At 36.0% G+C, this 18,929-nt stretch overlaps 1 protein-coding gene across 9 annotated transcripts in view; it reads left to right on the forward strand.

The window, feature by feature from the left end:
• ARK2N (arkadia (RNF111) N-terminal like PKA signaling regulator 2N) overlaps positions 1 to 18,929 on the forward strand; it is a 91,489-nt gene that overhangs the window by 11,158 nt on the left and 61,402 nt on the right. For 5 of the 9 annotated variants that reach the window (XM_063076840.1, XM_063076846.1, XM_063076845.1 and 2 more), the window contains exons 2-3: positions 17,530 to 17,603; positions 18,759 to 18,881. The exons of 2 other annotated variants lie outside the window; for them this stretch is intronic. The gene's annotated coding sequence lies outside the window, so the exon portion shown is untranslated. Of the gene's footprint in view, positions 1 to 17,529; positions 17,604 to 18,123; positions 18,153 to 18,758; positions 18,882 to 18,929 lie in introns of those variants that run through there. 2 more of the 9 variants (XM_063076842.1, XM_063076841.1) reach the window with 2 other exon arrangements.

The raw sequence follows: 18,929 nt of genomic DNA on the forward strand, positions 1-18,929 counted from the left end.
TTTCTCCTTATTTCGTGTTAGTGACTTAAGATACTTAATATTATAGTGTCTGAGTTTTGGATCTTTATGCATACACAGTCACTTTATATATAGTATTTGAAATGTAAGGAAACAGCTTTCGTAGGTTATTAGCAGTTTTGTCAGTTTTTGTCTCATTTTTTAAGTAAAAAGATCAAAGTGAAATTACTCTGAGAAATTATATTGATTTTTTTTCAAAAGAAGACAAAACTGTTTTTATTGTTCATATATTATAATCATGTTGATTCTACGTAATGGAGTATATTTTTATATACAAGTGAATAATACTATTAAGCAAACAAGTTGTTTCATTAGTGGTCTTGGTGATTTTTTAAAAATTCAGTTCATTGATTGAATAAATATTTATTAAATATTATGTGTTAGAAACTGTGAATGAACTGATAATTAACATGATCTCTTTTCATAGGAGATTGTAGTATAGTGGAGCTTGAGGGGGTGAGTAAAAATATTCACACAAATAACTTGTTTCTTTTTAATTGTTTTCTCATGACATGCTATTTACTTCCCCTTTCCCCCTTTTATAAAGTTAACTCTTTTCTTCCGCTGAAATTTCCCCAGTCATTGCTCTGCATGTGTGTGTTTTGTTTGCTTTAGAAATCACCCTCTTAACAACAAGGTCAAGGGTTCTGATCCCCTTGTCAGCCAGATGCCACACACACAAAAAAGAATCATCCTCTTTATAAACTGTGTGTTTGAGTGGCACGGTCAGAAAAATCAGGGAATAATTGTTAGGTGTTAATTTTCTTTGATGATTACTAGTACTGTGATTCTCTCCCACCATTAGATTGTCACAGTATCTATTCTGATTCCAACTTGTCTAGCATCGTTAAATAATATTTAAATCTTTTTGTGACAACTACCCAAATTGGCAGGAAGCAGGCAAACAATACTGTTTGAAAGCCCTGCTTTGTTCTAGTTTTATTTTCATGTATTGCAGTATCTCTTGGTTTCCAGTTTGCATGTTCCCTGTCTCCCATTCTTGTTTGTATTTAAAAAACAAAACCAAGCAACTTTGAAACACCTTAAATTGGCCAATTTTTTTTAAGCATCTAGGTGTAGAATAGGCAATGTTTGACAAAGAGCTAAGGGAGGTTTTAAAGGCCTACAACTGATTGTTATGAATTTTTTTCAACCCCCAATGCTCCTATGGTTTTTGTCTTTTAAATCTTAGTCCCAACTATTACGGAAGTTACTGCTACTTAAAAAAAATGAATTAGCAGTAGATGCAAGCTATAAACTGTTATATAACATACCTGTCTTAGAGGCAGAGACTTCTATTGTCTTGACATTAGCTACATTCTTGGTGGTCTCATGACTCTGGTTGTTTTTTGTTTATTTTTTTAAGTCCCATCCCTATAAGAAGTGTTTATAGTAGTATAGAAGCAATCCATTTGTCTTGATTTTTGGTGCTAAGGTAGTTGGAGTGGGTAATTTCTGAATCATGGATTCAGTAATGAACATCCAAGGTCGAATATTTAAATGGTAAACCAATTAACAACTTTTGGATGTTGAAGCTAAGCCTATTAAAAAAAAAAAACTTAAAAAATTTGTTTAGGCTAGATTTCTGGGAGGCAAAACTGTAACTCCCTTGCTTGATTACTCCCTCTTCTCTTCCTATATGGCATAGTATTCTTTTTATTGATTAATCATTTGGCATGCCTTGGGCATAATTTTAAGTAAGTGTAGTATGGAAGCTATAGACTTTTCTCCAAATGTTAATATTAAAGATACCAAGGGAATGGTGGTTGTGTGATTTCTATAAAAATGAATCAAAACAATGCATGTTTTGTTTTTAGGAAAAGTTATCAAATCACCAGCACTTACATTTATGAAGTGGCTTAGTACTGTATTTGTTACTTAAACATTAGTAGCTGGTTAATTGAGCCATAGATTTAAGCAAGGATATGGCAAACCATATGCATATCCTGTGGCTGCTATTTTGAAAAAAAAAAAATTTATTTCTAAAGCCTTGTATCATTATTGTGTATATTCAAAGGGCAGATGTTATGTTAATGATGCATTTCTAGGTAAAGTAGCAGAATTTTTTCTTAAATTTTTAATGGTTTGGAAATGATTAACATAAATATATAGGATTTTAGAATGTCAACTTAATTTCTAAAAAAATCTAAATGTCCATAAGATTCTATTTTAATAAAACATTTTTAAAAACCAAAGATATGAGACTTCATATCCATGGTGCCTAGCAAAATATCTTTTCCTTAGTAAATACTGAGTATAAGTATATGTTGTTTAACAAATACTAAGCATCTACTCTGTGCTGGATGTTTTTCTAGGTGCTGCAGATGTAGTAGTCAATGAGACAAAGTCTCTGGCCTCTTGTATCTTATATTTTGTAAGGCAGACCGACAAGAAACTATACAAATAAATAAGGTAATTTTAGACACTTTAAAAAATAGAGAATAATGGAATATGAGTGCAAGGAGATATTTAGTGCCTTTTGCTATGGCTTGAATGTTTCAAATTCATATGTTGAAATCCTAACCTTGGTATTTGGAGGTGGGGCCTTTGGGAGGTGATTAGATCATGAAGGCTCTGCCCACATGAATGGGATTAGTATCCTTTTAAAAGAGATACTGGAGAGAGACTCCTTACCACTTACACTGTGTGAGGACACAGTGAGAAGGTGCAGTCTGTGAACCAGGACCAGAATCTGCCTGTGCCTTGATCTTGGACTTCCCAGCCTCCAGAGTAGTGAGAAATAAATTTCTGTTGTTTAAGCCACCCAGTTTGTGGTATTTTGTTATAGCAGCCCGAGTGAACTGACAAATTTTTAATATGAATTTGAGTTGAGACCAGAAATATAAGAAGGAGCCAGCCTCAGAAAGAGCTAAGGGAGTGCTTTCCTGGCAGTAAGAACAGCAAAGTGCTAAACCCCTGAAGTCAAAAGATTTTGGTATGCTGAAGGATCTGAAGCCTAATGAGGGAAAATGATGCTGAAACTGAAATTTGAATGATACATTCTTTGTAGGCCTTTAAAAAATTCAAATTTTATTTTAACTGGAAGGGAACTTATTTTTATTGAAAAATAATTGATTGAACATATTTGTGGGGTACAGAGTTGAATATCAGTATCTGTGTACAAAGCATGAGGATCAAATCAGGATAATTAGCATGTTCATCATTACAGAATGTAATCATTCCTTGTGTCCATTAACCAGTTTCTTGCTAGGCCCCCTCCCCATACCTCTTCCTCCTGTAAGGGGAGCTTAACCCTTGACTTGGTGTTGTCAGCACCATGCTCTGCCAAGTGAGCCAACCAGCCATCCCTATATAGGGATCTGAACCCATGGCCTTGGTGTTACCAGCACCACACTCTCCCAAGTGAGCCATGGGCCGGCCCAGGAAAATTTATTTTAAAGGAGTTTCTATTAAAACCATATTTTTGTGTGTATAGCCTAATTTATATTTTATAAATTTCCAAATGTTCAGAACTTTGTTGTTTGGTTAAAAGAGACTACTTGTATGGGATGATTTAGTCTTAGGCTAAGAAGCAGGTTGGAAATTCAGAAACTGTTCTAAATATATCTGTCTAAATTTCTCTAATTATATCTTGGCCATTGACCTACATATTCTTGTCTTAGAAATGAGGATTATGCATTTCAGGTTAGCTATGAGCAATAATTAATAAAAATAATTAAAATTTAAAAATGTTCTGAAAACCTAAATGGAATTGTTTAGAGATAGTTGTGAACATGGGTAGACCATTACCCTGTGTAGCATTTTAAAATTACAGCTTTTTAAAAAGCCTACAAATACGCAATAGAACGTTCATCAGTTTAAAAAAAAATCGTTAGTGACTGAAACATTCTTTTGGTGAGTTTTTGAAATGAAATTGCCTACAGTTTTTTTTTTTTTCACTATTCCTTGAAATTTTTGAAAACATTGAGGTCTTGGCTAATTCATGGTAAGATTATTTATGCTATATCTAAAATTTACCAGCATTATCAGTGACACCCTGTAGTGTAGCTTGGAGGCAGTAGTTTTCAGTGCTGACAAGCAAAAGCCAGGGTAATGCAGATTGCTTCCATGTTGCTTTATCCATGAAGACTAGGAGCAGAGCCATAAAGTATAGTAATTTCCCCCAATTTATAAACATTTTATTTCTTGCCTCATTGCCTTGTAGGATCTATGTTTACTAGAAGAGGTTATCGTGTTCATTTTTGTTTTGTTCTTGAACTTTAAGGAAAGTGGTCAATATTTCACCATTAAGTATTATGTTAGTTGTATATGTATATATGTGTATATATATATTTGTAGATACTCTTTATTAGACTAAGGAACTTTTCATCTCCTTATAGTTTATCATGAGTGGTTTGTGAATTTTATGAAAAAGTTTTTGTATGTATTGAAGTAATTGTATGTTCTGCTAATGTGGTGGATTATAGTGATTGAGTTTTGAATGTTTTTTTTTTTTTTTTTTTCGTGACCGGCACTCAGCCAGTGAGTGCACTGGTCATTCCTATATAGGATCCGAACCCGCGGCGGGAGAGTCGCCGCGCTCCCAGCGCAGCACTCTACCAAGTGCGCCACGGGCTCGGCCCGAGTTTTGAATGTTAAGCCTACTTTGCATTTCTAAGATAATACACTAAAAATTATCCCAACATTTAGTGGGGGCTAATTTTAGCAATAAACATTTATCATCATCTCTCAGTATCTGAGGGTCAGGTATTGAGGAGCAACTAGCTGGTCAGTTTTGACTTTATCATGATATTGTTGTCAAGTCTTCATCTGAGGCTTTAGCCATCTGAAGACTTGACTGGGGCTGGAGGATCCATTTGTAAGGTGACTCACTCATACGGCTGGCAAGATAATGTTGGCTTTTAGAGGAGGCCTCAGTTGCTTTCCCCTGAGACCTTTCTCAGGCTGATTGAGTGTCCTCATGGAACGGTGGCTGGCTTCTCCCAGAGGGAGCAATCCTAGAAAGAGAGAAGTGAGGAGAGAGAGAGCAAAGCAAGTCAGGTGGTAGCTATCTTCTTTATGACTTCACCTTGGAAATCATAGAACATTACTACTATCATCTTCTATTAGAAGCAAGCCACTAAGTTTAACCTGCATTCAAGGGATGAACACTCATCTCTCTACAGTATTTACTAAGAGTCCAAGATCTCAACATTTAATCAGGTCCAAGTATGATTGAAGCTCTTCAGATGTGATATCTTATAGAATACAGTTCTGTGAGTACAGGTTCCTTTTGATTGGAGGACCTGTGAACTAAAGAGGCAACTTATCTGCTGCTTATATACCCAATATATAATAGTTGGATAGTCATCAGATAACGTTTATAGGACTCCAGTAGCCCCCTTTTCAAAAAGGGGAAAACTGGAAGTACAGTGGAGTCACTGGTCCATAGCATTTTTTTTTTTTTTTTAATTTAAAAGATGACCGGTAAGGGGATCTTAACCCTTGACTTGGTGTTGTCAGCACCATGCTCTCCCAAGTGAGCTAACCAGCCATCCCTATATAGGGATCCAAACCCATGGCCTTGGTGCTATCAGCACTGCACCCTCCCAAGTGAGCCATGGGCCGGCCCCTCCATAGCATTTTTTAAACCAGCAGGACATATATTGATAGTTCCTTGATTAGAACTGTTTTTCTTTGCTTCTTTATTCATGAGAAAATATTTAGTAAAGATGTTTACCCACTGCTTAGTTGTAGTTTTCAACCAAGTGCTTATCATCAGCCAGTTGTTGACTTTGTTCTTTTTAAATTTTATTTTGTTCTTACAGCAACAGTGGGTATCTTGAACTGCTTTTATTCTTCCTATTGTGCTTTGAAGGTGGCAAGGTTTTCCTGGATTATCTTCTTTAAGCTTCAGGAGCATGCCAATTCTTTGTCCCTTGTAGGCTCTGGTTTGGGGGTTCTTCTACCATCCGTGGCTCTGCTTCTTGATCTAATTTGAAGATCACATTGGGTTTGGTAATGCAGCCTCCCCAAAACACCAGGTTCCTGTAGGTCTCCAGAATCACATTCTTGTACAAAGTTCTCTGAGCATCATCCAGTTCCTGCCACTTTTCCCAGGTGACGTCCACAGCCACATCCTCAAATGACACCAACCTGTAAGATTTATTCATTTTTTGTTCTTCTTGGAAATGCATAGAACACTGGAAGCATAGCTGCATTTCTGTGGCACTAAGTTCTGGGACACTCAATCTGCTCCCCAGGGTACCCTGAGGCCCATGGGGCTCCTCTTTTACCCTTGCCCCTCCCTTGAGGGTCACAGAACTCAACACTAGAATCTGAAAGGAAAGTGTGGGGACAGCCACAGTGCCCAGAATTGCCAGGTGAAAGATGGTGGGAGTGGGTGGGGCACTTGATTAGAACTTAAGAGCCTACTTATGATTCTCCACTTTTATATACTTTGTGCTCCATTGTGGGTATTTTCAAATCTGTCTTCCAGTTTTGTAGTTTTCTCTTCAGCTGTATCTAATCTGCTATTTTACCAGCCCTAATTTTTTCAATAATGTTTCCATTTTTGGAAATTCTGTTTTCTTCTTTTTTAAAATTTAATTTTTAATAGTTATTTGTAAATGCAGTTTTGAAAGGTTAATTTTTACATTGGTTCATAAAGTAAAGAACTATGAGACTATATAGGGAAAGGTTCTCACATTCTCATCCTGTCTACGTTTTACTTTCCCACTCTGCACGAGTAACAGTTATTATTAATTTCCTGGATTTTTTCTTGTGTTTTAAAATGCACAAATATAGTTAGATTTTCTTTCCCCCTTATTTTATGCAAATAGTAGCATATTATACATGCCCATGTTTTTTTTTCCCCTTAAGAACGAACCCTGAAGATCCTTCCTGATATGGAGAATTCCTCATTTTTCCTTTTTGCTAACTTAGTTTTCACATAGTAATCATAATCTTAAGTCTGTAGTCCAGCTAGAATTGGAAGAAGATTAAGAGAAATATGAAACCCAAAGAATTGCAGCAAATGAGCACTCAGAGATTATGGCTTTTTTTTTTTTTTTGTCGTTTTTTCGTGACCGGCACTCAGCCAGTGAGTGCACCGGTCAGTCCTATATAGGATCCGAACCCGCGGCGGGAGCGTCGCCGCGCTCCCAGCGCAGCACTCTACCAAGTGCGCCACGGGCTCGGCCCTAGAGATTATGGTTTTTGAGAGCAGCCTAGGAATAGATGAGATAAAGCAAAAGCAAATTTGAGAATTGCCTTCAGTCAATATTGGTGACCTTCTTGCTTGTTTGCATTCCTAGACTCCAAACCCTCCTTTGCTTTTACACTTCTCTCTGTGAAATGGAGATGGAAAAAGAAAGAATTACTTAAAGCACCATGAATGCCATGAGAGGCCTGAAGTGATTGCCCTTCAGCAACTCCCCTGTTAGGAGGAGAAAGCTAAATGTGACAGCCCTTATTCAAAGTTAGCTTCATTTTATTGTAAAGACAAGGAAGTTTCACAAGAAAAATCAGTTGACTCAATCATCAAAGAAAGACATAAAAACAAAGGCAGTATAAAACTAGTAACAGCAGTAAAATTAACAATGTGATATTCCAGAATGCAATTTGTAAAAGGTAAGTCGATCCACCAACAAACAGCTTGCCCTTAGCAAACATTTTCTTTCCCTACAGCAATTTCCTCAGCATACTTAAACAACAATCAAGCAGCTTCCTCAACATATCTTAACAACAATCAGTAGGTTAAACTGCACCAAGGACATCTGCCCTTAGAGCCAGCAATTTTGCTGTGTTACAATTCTTTATCTACAGCAGAGACTTTAGGCCAGGGAAAGTTTCCTGTCTTTTGTAAGCTTAACATTTCTATGTGTAATACTAACAAGTTAAGCCCTGTGAAATACATTTGCTTCATTAATGTTAGTACTCTCCACACTTCGCTTCTGCAATATTTATGTCATCTTTTATCTTGCTGTGGTGGTTTTATAATATGTCAGCTTGGTAAGGCTGAACTATGTTTCCCAGAATTCCCTTTCCTGTATGTTTCTGTTAAGGTTGGGCATGGGAGAGATTATTGTAGGAGATTGGAGGGTGGAAGCAACAACCATTCTGTGGCTTATATGTATTATTGCTTATCTGTTGACTTACCTCTTTGTGAGTTAGATAGTGAGGCAGCTTCTGGGTACAGCTGTTCCACCTGGGTCAGGTATATGTTTAGCCATTTGACAAAACGGCCTTGGTTCTGCAGGACATCTGTACTGTCAAGGTCAGAGGCAAAAAGAACTAACACAGAGTTCGATTTGTCCTGTGGACTTAGCTTATGCCTGTGGGTTCTAGTGTGTGCTTGCTCTTCACCACATCCATCTTCTCTTCTTGATTCCTATCCTGTGAATTTTAGGCTCCAACATCAGTTGCAAAGATAGTAGCCTTACAAAGACTTCTAACCAGCTCTCATAATTGTATAAGGTCAAATCTCTACAACATGTGTTTGTAAGACTTGGTGGCTCTGTTTCTCTGATGAAACCCTGACTTACACATTTTCCAAAGACTACATGCTTGTCATCTAATTGTTCTTAGCAGCACAGATGGAAACTGGGAATCATTTATATTGAGTTCAGGATTTGCTATGTATAAGATGTCAGGACCTGAATGATGCAGGATGCAGTTTTCATTAGCAAATTTCTTACCACAGATGGACTTGCTACTACTGCCATTATGGTATGTGAAGTCACCACTCTGACACATAAACTCGGAACAATTCTTTGAAAGCAGAAACCATTCTGTTCCCATCCTTTTCCTGCAGTACTTGGGGCATGAAAGTTTTCTGCTGTCTTTGGATCTGTCTGGAAGCAGTTTGAAGGAGATGTGGCCCTCTGGTGCTTGCCATTAGCATATGGTTTTGTCTTGAAGTATGGGATGGGGTTGACTCTGGTTGGGTTCTGAGACAGCTTGGGCTGGTGAAGCCTGGCTCTGTATGGCAGCCTCCATGAAGTGGTTGCTTCATTCATTTCTCCAGCAGTAGGGTGTTGCATTACTACTCTAGATATTTTGGGGGCATCTCTTGTTTCCTGCTTTGTTTGATTACATCTTTTTCATTTTTTCATTGTTTCGAAATACTTCTCATATGGGCTTTAAAAAAAAATCTGTGTGGGATGATTCCTTGGGGGTTTGAATATTTGTAGTTTCAGCTGACTCTTTGTCAAGTGGACTTGTTTCCTTCTGCATTTTGGAGTTTTCTTATTATAAGCTTCTGTTTGATTAAACTTAGGTGGTGAAGATCCTGAGACCCTAGGTTGGTGATGCTTTCCTTCACTGCAGATTTCTTTGCTTTTTCAGGATTTCATGAGCATATGGGCAAATGTAAATTTGAATTTTAGATCCAAGTAAGAATAAGGCAATGGAGCTGGCTGGTTAGTTTAGTTGGTTAGAGCACAGTGTTGTAACACCAGGGTCAAGGGTTTAGATCCCCATACCAGCTAGCGACCAAAGAACTAAAAACTAAAAATTAAAAAATTAAAAAAAAAAAAAAAAAAAAGAAGAATAGGCAGTGGCATTAAGTCTCTGGGTACTGATCTCTTTGCCCCTGCTCACAAGTAAGCCCTCTTTGTGGGCAGGTGTTTTTTTTCCCCTAGTTCTCTTTTTTCACTGGTTGATATAAGCCACTGTGAGGATCCCAGCTCATTGCAGGAGTATCACATCCAGTTTTCTTTGCCCTGGCCTAAAGCTTAATCTATTCTCAAACTGGGATTGTATTTGCCCTGGATAACTTTGGTATTTCCAAGTTGCTTATGTTCAGGTTTCAGCTCACTTTTCAGCTCACTATTTTGCGTTTGTGTGTGTGTGTGTGTGTGTGTGTGTGTGTGTGCGTGTGTGCACGTGCGTGCGTGCGTACAGGCACTTTGAATATTTCTCTTATTGTTTTGATAGGTCAGCAAAATATTAAAAACATTTTTTGTATTTTCCTTAATATCTAGTTGCCCCCTTTGGGCAGCATGCACACTAGCTGCTCAAAAGTGCAGGGCCTGGTAGCACTCATGCAATTGTGGCATAGAAAAGGCACATTTAGATATTTTTTGTGTGCAGTTTGCATGAGGTAGGCCCCTTAATTAATGGGGAAATAAGTAATTCTCAAATAACTGCTGCCAACAAAGGCAGCCTTTTAGTGTCATCTACAAGGAATATAGAGAAGGAAGGGAGTACAGAGATCTTCAAAAAGTTCGTGGAAAGATTTGTATTATCTTTTGATTCCGTTTTTCCATGAACTTTTTGAAGTGCCCTTGTATATTTGGGTGGAGAGATTTTACCCCACCCAAATATAAAATTTTAAAAAATTACCAAAGCTAATTTTTTCCCTCTGTTGTAAACTCTGAGATAGAAACTTCAAGATTGGGTTATATGTCTTCTAGATATGATAGAGGGAATGTTATTTTACTTCCACTAGAATGACTAAAGTTAATGATTAAAACAAACAAAAAATGGCAGTGTGGTATTGGTGAAGACGTAAGAAAACAAACTCTCAGACATTGTTGACAGGAGGGCAAATTAATTCAGTCATTTTGGAAAACTTTCTACTAAAGCGGAACATATGCATACTCTAAAGACCTAAAAACTTAGGAGTGGTATTAACTCCTAGGTATATACACAACAGAAATATATACAAACATGAAAGAGGACATATACAATCTTTTCATGAATGCATTGCTCATGATATCCCAAACCAAAAACAACCCAAATGTCTATCAAGAGTAGAATGGATAAATTGTTGATTACTTTGCAGCAATGAAAATGAACTCCTGCTGCATGCAGTTGCATGGATGAATCTGAGGCATAGTATTGAACTAAAGAAGCTTGACACAAGAAAGTACATTGTATGTTTTTATTTATGTGAAGGTCAAGAATAGGCAAAACCTATCTGTGATGATAGAAAGGTCAGAATAGTGGCTACTACTTCTTTGGTGGTGGGTAATGACCAGAGGGGGCATGAGGGATGCTTTTGGGATGTTGGGAATGTTCTGTATCTATGTATTACATGGATGTGTTCATTTTGTAAAGATTCATCAAATTGCATGCTTACAATGTGTACACTTCTCTGTGACTTTTTATGTTGCTTTTTGGTCATAGGCATAGACAGAATTTTTGTTATCAATTTTAAGTAAAATGACAGACTACAGTAATCTTGGAAAAAACTGTCATCAATTCTATTCTCTTTTTTTTTTTGTGGCTGGCCATTGTGGCAAACTGAGTCCTTGACTTTGGTGTTGTTAACACTGCACTCTAACCAACTGAGCTAACTGTCCAGTCCCATAAATTTTATTCAAAATGCAGTGTTCTCTCAAGGGAGATTGGTATTACTTGATATTTGTTGTTTGTTTGGGAGTTTTGTGTTTTTGTTCGTTTTTGGTGGCAGATCTAACCCTGGACTTTGGTGCTATCAGCACCTCGATCTAACCTGTAGAGCTAACAGGCCAGCCCTATTGCTTGGTATTTGAAGCTAGATTAGATTAAAAATAGGTGTATTGTTTGGACTAATCGTGAATTGCAGTAGAATAGACACAATCATCTCTAAGGCTTTTTTTTTTTTTTTTTTAAAGGTTAAATTTCTGTGACAGAACATACAGCCTCTAGTGGGCAGAACCTTTCCAGTTTAGTTAGTAAAGCATTGACCCCTTTTAAAGTTGTTTTTTTTGTTTAAATAGAAAGCCATATTTAGTTCAGAGTATTGTTTTGTTCAAGAGAGCAAAGTTGGAATTCATGAATTATCTAATAATATAACTCATACATGTGGAGCAGCAATGTAAGTTAACAGATTCATATAGATCATGTTTGAGGCATTAGCTGCTTTTTTTGTTGTCGTTTTGGTGGCTGGCCAGTGTGGGGATCTGAACCCTTGTCTTCTGCTTTTCTGGGGTGGTGATATAAAATTAATAGATGCAGGAGTGCTGGCAATTAGAATGTGCCATTTTACGTATCTGCAGAGCAAAATCTTGCCTAGAAACGGTATCATTTAATGGGCTGTGCTTGTGTCAACTTGTGGTTTCAACGGAAAAGTGCCTGTGGCAACAGTAAATTTATGACAGCAAATGCCTTCAGTTTGCATTTGCCACATCAGGAAGGACAATACAGTTTTAGTTTATTCATTCATTTTAATGGCAGTGTCATGTCATTATAGTGATGTTGAAGGATAGTTAATGATGGTTCTTGTTCACGAGGGGATAAAATTGGAAGGGGTATAAGGCAGGCTTTTCTTATATTGAGTGCTTAGTGATTTTATACACTGCAATGTCAAAACCCTCAGGAGAATTTCCTGTAGTGGTTGGTCTTAGATAAGACTCCATTAATCATGGTCCTTTCTCACAATTCTAAGTCTACAGAAGTTGTTAACCATCTAAGAAGAGCATTTTGACATTTTGAGAAGGAAGTCTTCTGCATGTGTGTTTTATGGATATCTTTGTCTTTTTTTCTTCAAAGATAATTCTTTGCCTACCAGTTTATACACAAAAGCAACTGATTCACATCTTTTCACTTCAGCGTCTGTTAAAGTCTGTTCTCTGTTCACTCTATGTTTTCTTCCTAGATAAACTGATGTATTCAGCTATTCCTTGTATTAATGATGTCCAGTCTGTTATTTCTATATTTCATTTTTTTGAGACCTGTGTTCCTGTGAGCATTATCCAGTCCAAATCCAAGTTGGTTATTTCTCTACCACCAAACTTTTTACTATTTCTGTAGTCTACCTGTAATCACCCAAGGAGTGGTCTTCTGCCCCATTTTTTTCTCTTTGAAAGAACTTCCCTGATAAGTCATGAAGCCTCGTCTCTTGTCTCTTTTAAATATCTCAAATCTATCTTAACTGATGTCATGTAATCTCATTTATGGGTAATTTAAGTAATCAATTTATTTGTCAGATATTAAACACTAACTCTTTGAGAGTTACTCTACTGAGTGTTGAGGATACTTAAAACGTAGTCCTTGTTTAGGTACTCACAGTTTAGTAGAAGAGAGCTATCTAACAAAAAATGCTGGTATGTGTACGGTATCCTGGATACACATAGTAGGATGTTTAGCTTTCTCTGGAAAGGTCAGTGAAGACTGGAGGAAACTACACATTGGAGCGTGCATTCATTTACTCAAAAAATATTTGCTTCTTTTGTGCTAAGCAGGGGGCTTGATGATGGGAGCAGTATGACAGACGACATGGCAGACAATGTCCGTGCTGTTATGAGTTAGGGACTAGTGGGAAATAGATATGATACAAGTAATGAAGTACATTAATTACAGTTTCATAAGTGTTACGAGGGAGGAAAATAGTATCTCATGACAGCTGCTTCCATAGAAACTAAGGTGGCTTAAAACAGAAGATAAATATTTTTTTCTCTCATGAAAAATGTGAACTGAGAGGGGCCTGCAGCACAGAATTCTGCATTACCATCCTTAATATTTGGTTCTTGTTTGGAGCCATGTTTGGATCCAAGGGTGTCTTATTGTTGCCAAAGTTCAGCCATTGGGAAGGGGGAATAAGGAAATACACGAGTAGAGCATATTACCTAAAAGATGGACACATGCCATTATCCATCTTAATTATATTGACACCTACCTGCAAGAGACGTTGGGGAAAATGTAGTGTCTAGGTGAGCAGCTGTGTGCACAGGTACAGCTTGAGGTAGGGGTTCTTTTACGAAAAGGAATAAAGGATTTGTCATAGAGTGTTTAATAGTGAATATAATCTAGTATGAAGGTGATAAAGGAAGGCATCTCTGAGAAGGTGTCAGGTGAGCTGAAGGATGAGGGAATTAGTTGGGCAAGTTTGGGGAAGAAGAGCATTCCAGACACAGGTAATAGCATATGAAAATGCTTTGAGTTATAAGAATTCTTTCTGTGCTATGGATACCAGTCATTTACCAGATGTTTGATTTGCAGGTACTTTTTCCTAGTTTGTGACTTGAGTTTTCAGTTTCTTAATGGTGTTCTTTTTAAAGTGCAAAAGCTTTTTAATATTTTTTCAAAGTTATTTTGGCTATTCTGGATCCTTTTCATCTCCATATGAATTTTAGGATTAGCATGTCAATTTCTTTCCTAAAAAGCCTGCTGGAATTTAGATTGGGATTGCATTGAATTTGTAAATCAGTTTGGGGAGAATTGCCTTATTTATTGATCCTTCCAATTCATGAACAAACATGGAGTGTGTTTCTGTCTATTTAGATCTTTGATTTCTGTCAACAATTCTTTGTAGTTTTCATTGTCTTCCACTTTGTCAAATTTATTCCTAAGTATTTTTGCTGCTGTTCCAAATGGCATTGTTTTAATCTCATGTTCAGATTGTTCATACTGTTATCTAGAAATACAATTGATTTTTGTATTTTTATCTTGTATTTCTTGAGCATGCTGAACTTGTTTTTTAGTTGTAATGGCTATTGTGTATCTCTTAGGATTTTCTGTATACAGGATTACGTCATCTGTGAACACAGTTTTTTCTTTTCTGTCTTGGATGCCTTTTATTTATTTTTCTTGTTTAATAGCAGGGGCAAGAATGGACATACTTGTCTTGTTCTTAATCTTAGAAATCTTAGATGGGCATTCAGTCTTTCACCATTATGTTAGCTAGGTTTTTCACAGATGTCTTTATCAGGTTTAGGAAATTCCTTTTTACCTCTAATTTTAAAAACTATTTATTTGTTTGTTTTTTGGCTGGTCAGTATGGGGATCTGAACCTGTGACCTTGGTGTTCTAAGGCTGTGCTCTATCTAACCAGCTGAGCAAACTGGCCAGCCCCTTTTATTTCTAATTTATTGAGAATTTTTGTCTGAATGAGTGTTACACTTGGTCATATGCTTTTCCTGCATATATTGAAAATATGTGGTATTTACCCTTTTATTTATATGTTATGTAACACTGATTTTCTGATGTTAAAGCAGTGTTATATTCGTGGAATAAATACCACTTCATCATGGTGTATAATCCTTTTTCTATGTTTTATAAGTTGCTGGATTTGGTTTCCTAATATTTTGTTAGGAATTTTTGTATCTATCTTCATGAGGGTTATCTATAATTTTCTTGTGATGTCTTTTCTGGCTTTCATATCAGAGTGACATTGGCTTCAAGTGAATTAGGGAATTATCTCTTTATTTTCTATTTTCCGAAAGCATTTGTGAAGGATTGGTATTTTTTCCCCTTTAATTATTTCATAGAGTTTTCCAGGGATGCCATCTAGGCATGGGTTTTTCTTAGAGGGAAGATCTTAAATTATTAATTTAATGTCTTTACTTGTTACAGGGCTATTTAGATTTTCTGTTTCTTCCTGAGTCAGTTTCTGTAATTTGTCTTTTTAGGAATTTGTTCATTACCCGTTATCAAATTTTTTTTAACATGAAGTTCTTCGTAATATTCATTTATACTCCCTTTAACTTTTGTAAATTTGGTAGTCATGTTCCTTTGTTCTCTGTTTTGGTTATTTGTGCCTTTTTTCTCTCTCTTTTCTTACTTTGAGTGGTGTAGCTGACTAAAGGTTTGTCATTTTTGTTAATCTTTTCAAGCGAAATTTTATAAATAAAAATTTTGGCTTAATTGTTTTTCTCTTTACTGTTCACTTGATTTCTGATCCTCAGTATTCTGGTATTTAGTATCTTTAGTATTTCCTTTCTTTTGCTTGCTTTGAGTTTTGCTCTTCTTTTTCTAATTTAAGGTAAAAGCCATGGTTATTGATTTGGGACATTTCTAATTTTCTGATAAAAGCATTTAAAGCTATAAATTTTCTTCTAAGCACTACTTTAGCTTCAGCTTATAAATTTGGGTATGACATTTTAATTTTTTCGGAATAATTTCTAATTTCCATTTTGATTTCTTTGATCAATATATTACTTAGAAGTGTGGTGTTTAATATCCATATGTTTGGGGATTTCCTGCATATCTTTCTGTTGTTAATTTCTAAGCTAATTTTTTTTGTTGGAAATATACTTCATATGATTTCAGTCCATTTAAATTTATTAAGATTGTTTTGTGGCCTAATGTATGGTCTATCCCGGAGAATGTTCCATGTGTGCTTGAGAAGAAAGTGCATTCTGCAGTCATTGGATGCAGTATTCTGTATGTTATATGGGTTGAGTTGGTTGGTAGTGTCCAAATCTTCTATATTCCTGCTGATTTTCTGTGTAGCTTGATCCATTTAGAATGGGATATTGAAATCTGCAATTATTAGTGTTGAATTTTCTCTGTCCTGTCAGTTTTTGCTAAATGTATTTTGAGGCACTGTTAAGTGTATGTGCATTTATAAGTGTATATACATTTATACCTTTTATATCTTCTTTACAAAATGTTCCTCTTTCACTCTAGAATATTTCCTTTCTTAAAGTATGATGATATAGACATTTCAGATGTCCTGTGGTTGTTATTTGCATAGAATATATTTTTTCCGTTCTTTTATTTCAAACTGTTGTGTGTTTCTCATAGACAGCATAGAGTTGGATAATCTTTTATCCAGTCTTAGAATCTTTGCCTTTTGATTGGGATGTTTAGGCTGTTCACATTTAATGTAATTATTAATATGGTTGAATTTACATTTACTATTTTGTTACTTATTTTCTAGTGTTTCATATTTTTATTGTTGTTGTTCCTCTGTACCTCCTTTGCTGCCTGTTTTGGGGATTAGTTTTTTAACTATATTTTTTGAGTTATTTTCTCAGTGATTACTCTAGGGATTGTATTTGTGTCTTCATTTATCACAGTCATTTTCAAGTGAATACTTCATTCTAATAAAATATAGAAACACTGTTTCAGTAGAGCTTTGTCTCCTCACTGCTTTTTTATGCTATTATCTTCATGTGTGTTGCATGTATATATATTATAAACTTAATAATGCAGTGTTATAATTATTGCTTTGTACAATCTTATATTTTAAAAAGAAGGTAAGAGAGGAAATAAGAAATTACTTAATGACTCTTTCAACACACGTATTTACCACTTTTTGTTGTCATTATTTCTTTTTGTAGATTTGAGTAGCAGTGTAGCATCACTTCCTTTCAGCCTAAATATTTCCTTTTGTATTTCTTGTAAAGCACGTCTGCTACCAGGGAAATCTCTTAGTCTTTTAACCAGGAATTTTGTTGTTGTTTGGTCTTCATTTTGAAAGAATAGTTTTGCTGAATATATAGTTCTTGGTTAACAGTTTTTTCTCCCAGCACTTCAAATATGTTGTTCCAGTACCTTCTGACCTTCAGTGTTTCAGACAGAAAATCAGCTGAATTGTGTTTTTTTCATATATGAGGTTTTCGGGGTTTTTTTTGCAGCTTTCAAGGTTTTTCTTTTTCTTTCACTTGTTTGGACTGATTTGTTTATGTGGGTCTCTGTGTGTTTATCCTACTTGAGATTTGTTGAGCTTCTTGGTGTGTGGATTCATTTTTCATGAAATTTACAGAAAGTTTTGGACTATTGTTTTTTCAAATACTTTTTCTGTCTTATTCTGTGTTTGGGATTCCCATTAAACTTATGTTGGTATTCTGGATGTTGTTCCATAAGTCTCTGAGGCTCTGTTAATTTTTCTTTCATCTTTTTTTCTCTGTTCTTCAGATTGGGCAGTTTCTATTGATCCCTCTTCATGTTCACTGATTCTTCTGCAGTACTGAAATTGCTGAGCCCTCATAGTGAGTTTTTCATTTTAGTTTTTGCACTTTTCAACTACAGAATGTCTGTTCCTCTTTTAATAATTCCTGTCTCTTTATTGATTGTTGTCATACTTTAATTTTAAAAATATATCTTCCTTTAGTTCTTCGAATATATTTAAAATAGCTCTTTTGAAGTCTTTGCTAAGTCCAGCATCTGAGGACTCTCATTTTTTTTCTGACTGCTTTTTTCTTCTATGTATGGGTCACAGTTTCCTGTTTATTTGAAAGTCTCTTAATTTTTTTGTTGAAAACTGGGCATTTTAGGTAATTTATTATAGCAACTTTGGATTTTGATTGTTTTTTCCCTTTGAAAGTGTTGTTGCTGTTTCTTTGATTAGATAAATCTGTGAAATTTATCTCTCCTAAAGTGTTATAGTTACTGTTTTTCTGCTCAATTGTTTTGTTTTTCCTTCCCTTTCTTGTTAATTTTTTTGCTGTTTTTCTGTTTTTTGTTTTTGTTTCAGTTGCTGGCTGGTATGGGAATCTGAACCCTTGACCTTGGTGTTACCAACACTATTCTCTAACCAAGTGAGCTAACCAGCCAGCCTTGTTTTTAATTTTAAGCTTGGCTTTCTAGCAGTTGCTTCTGTCATTTCTAGCATAGCTTACTGGTTAGCTAATGATTGGACAGAGGTTATGCTCAAATACCTGGAGCCAGCAAAGCTTTTCATTCTCTCCTGATACATCTGTGTATGGATAGAGCATCTTAATGTTCAGGCCTTTTTCAAATCTGCCTTGGGCTTTTACTTTCTGAGATGCTTTTGGCGTCTACTCTGCGTTATCAAGCCTCCTCTGCCAAGAATATGCTTGACCCATTCACAACCTTATCTGTAGGCTAGTAGATCCCTTGGCTACCCGTTTGCTGCTGAGATTGTCAGTTACACCTATAATGCTGGATCTAGGTATGGCCTACTTCTCTGAATTGCACACCTGTAGTTCCTCAAGACCTACCTGACCTTAGCAGAACTACTGAGTTGGGAGGTGGGAATGGCTCCAGGCAAGAACGCAAACTCCCACTGGTCTTAACCAAAATTTAGTAGTTTTCCAAGCATCAAAACTTCTGTTTTTTATGCTTTTGATTGATTTCCAGAACACTGAAATGGTTCTTTTTGTCAATTTTGTCTTGTTTTGCAGTAACTTTTTCGAGAGAGGATTTGCTGACCCTGTCTATCACTTGCCCATAGCCAGAAGTTCTGCCCTACCAGTACTTTTGAATCCCTGTACATTAATAATCTATCACACCTCTTCTACCCAGAGGTAACCACTATCTTGATATATTGTTAACCATTCCTTTGCTTTTTAAAG

The sequence above is a fragment of the Cynocephalus volans genome, chromosome 13 (assembly GCF_027409185.1).
Source record: "Cynocephalus volans isolate mCynVol1 chromosome 13, mCynVol1.pri, whole genome shotgun sequence".
Taxonomy (NCBI): domain Eukaryota; kingdom Metazoa; phylum Chordata; class Mammalia; order Dermoptera; family Cynocephalidae; genus Cynocephalus; species Cynocephalus volans.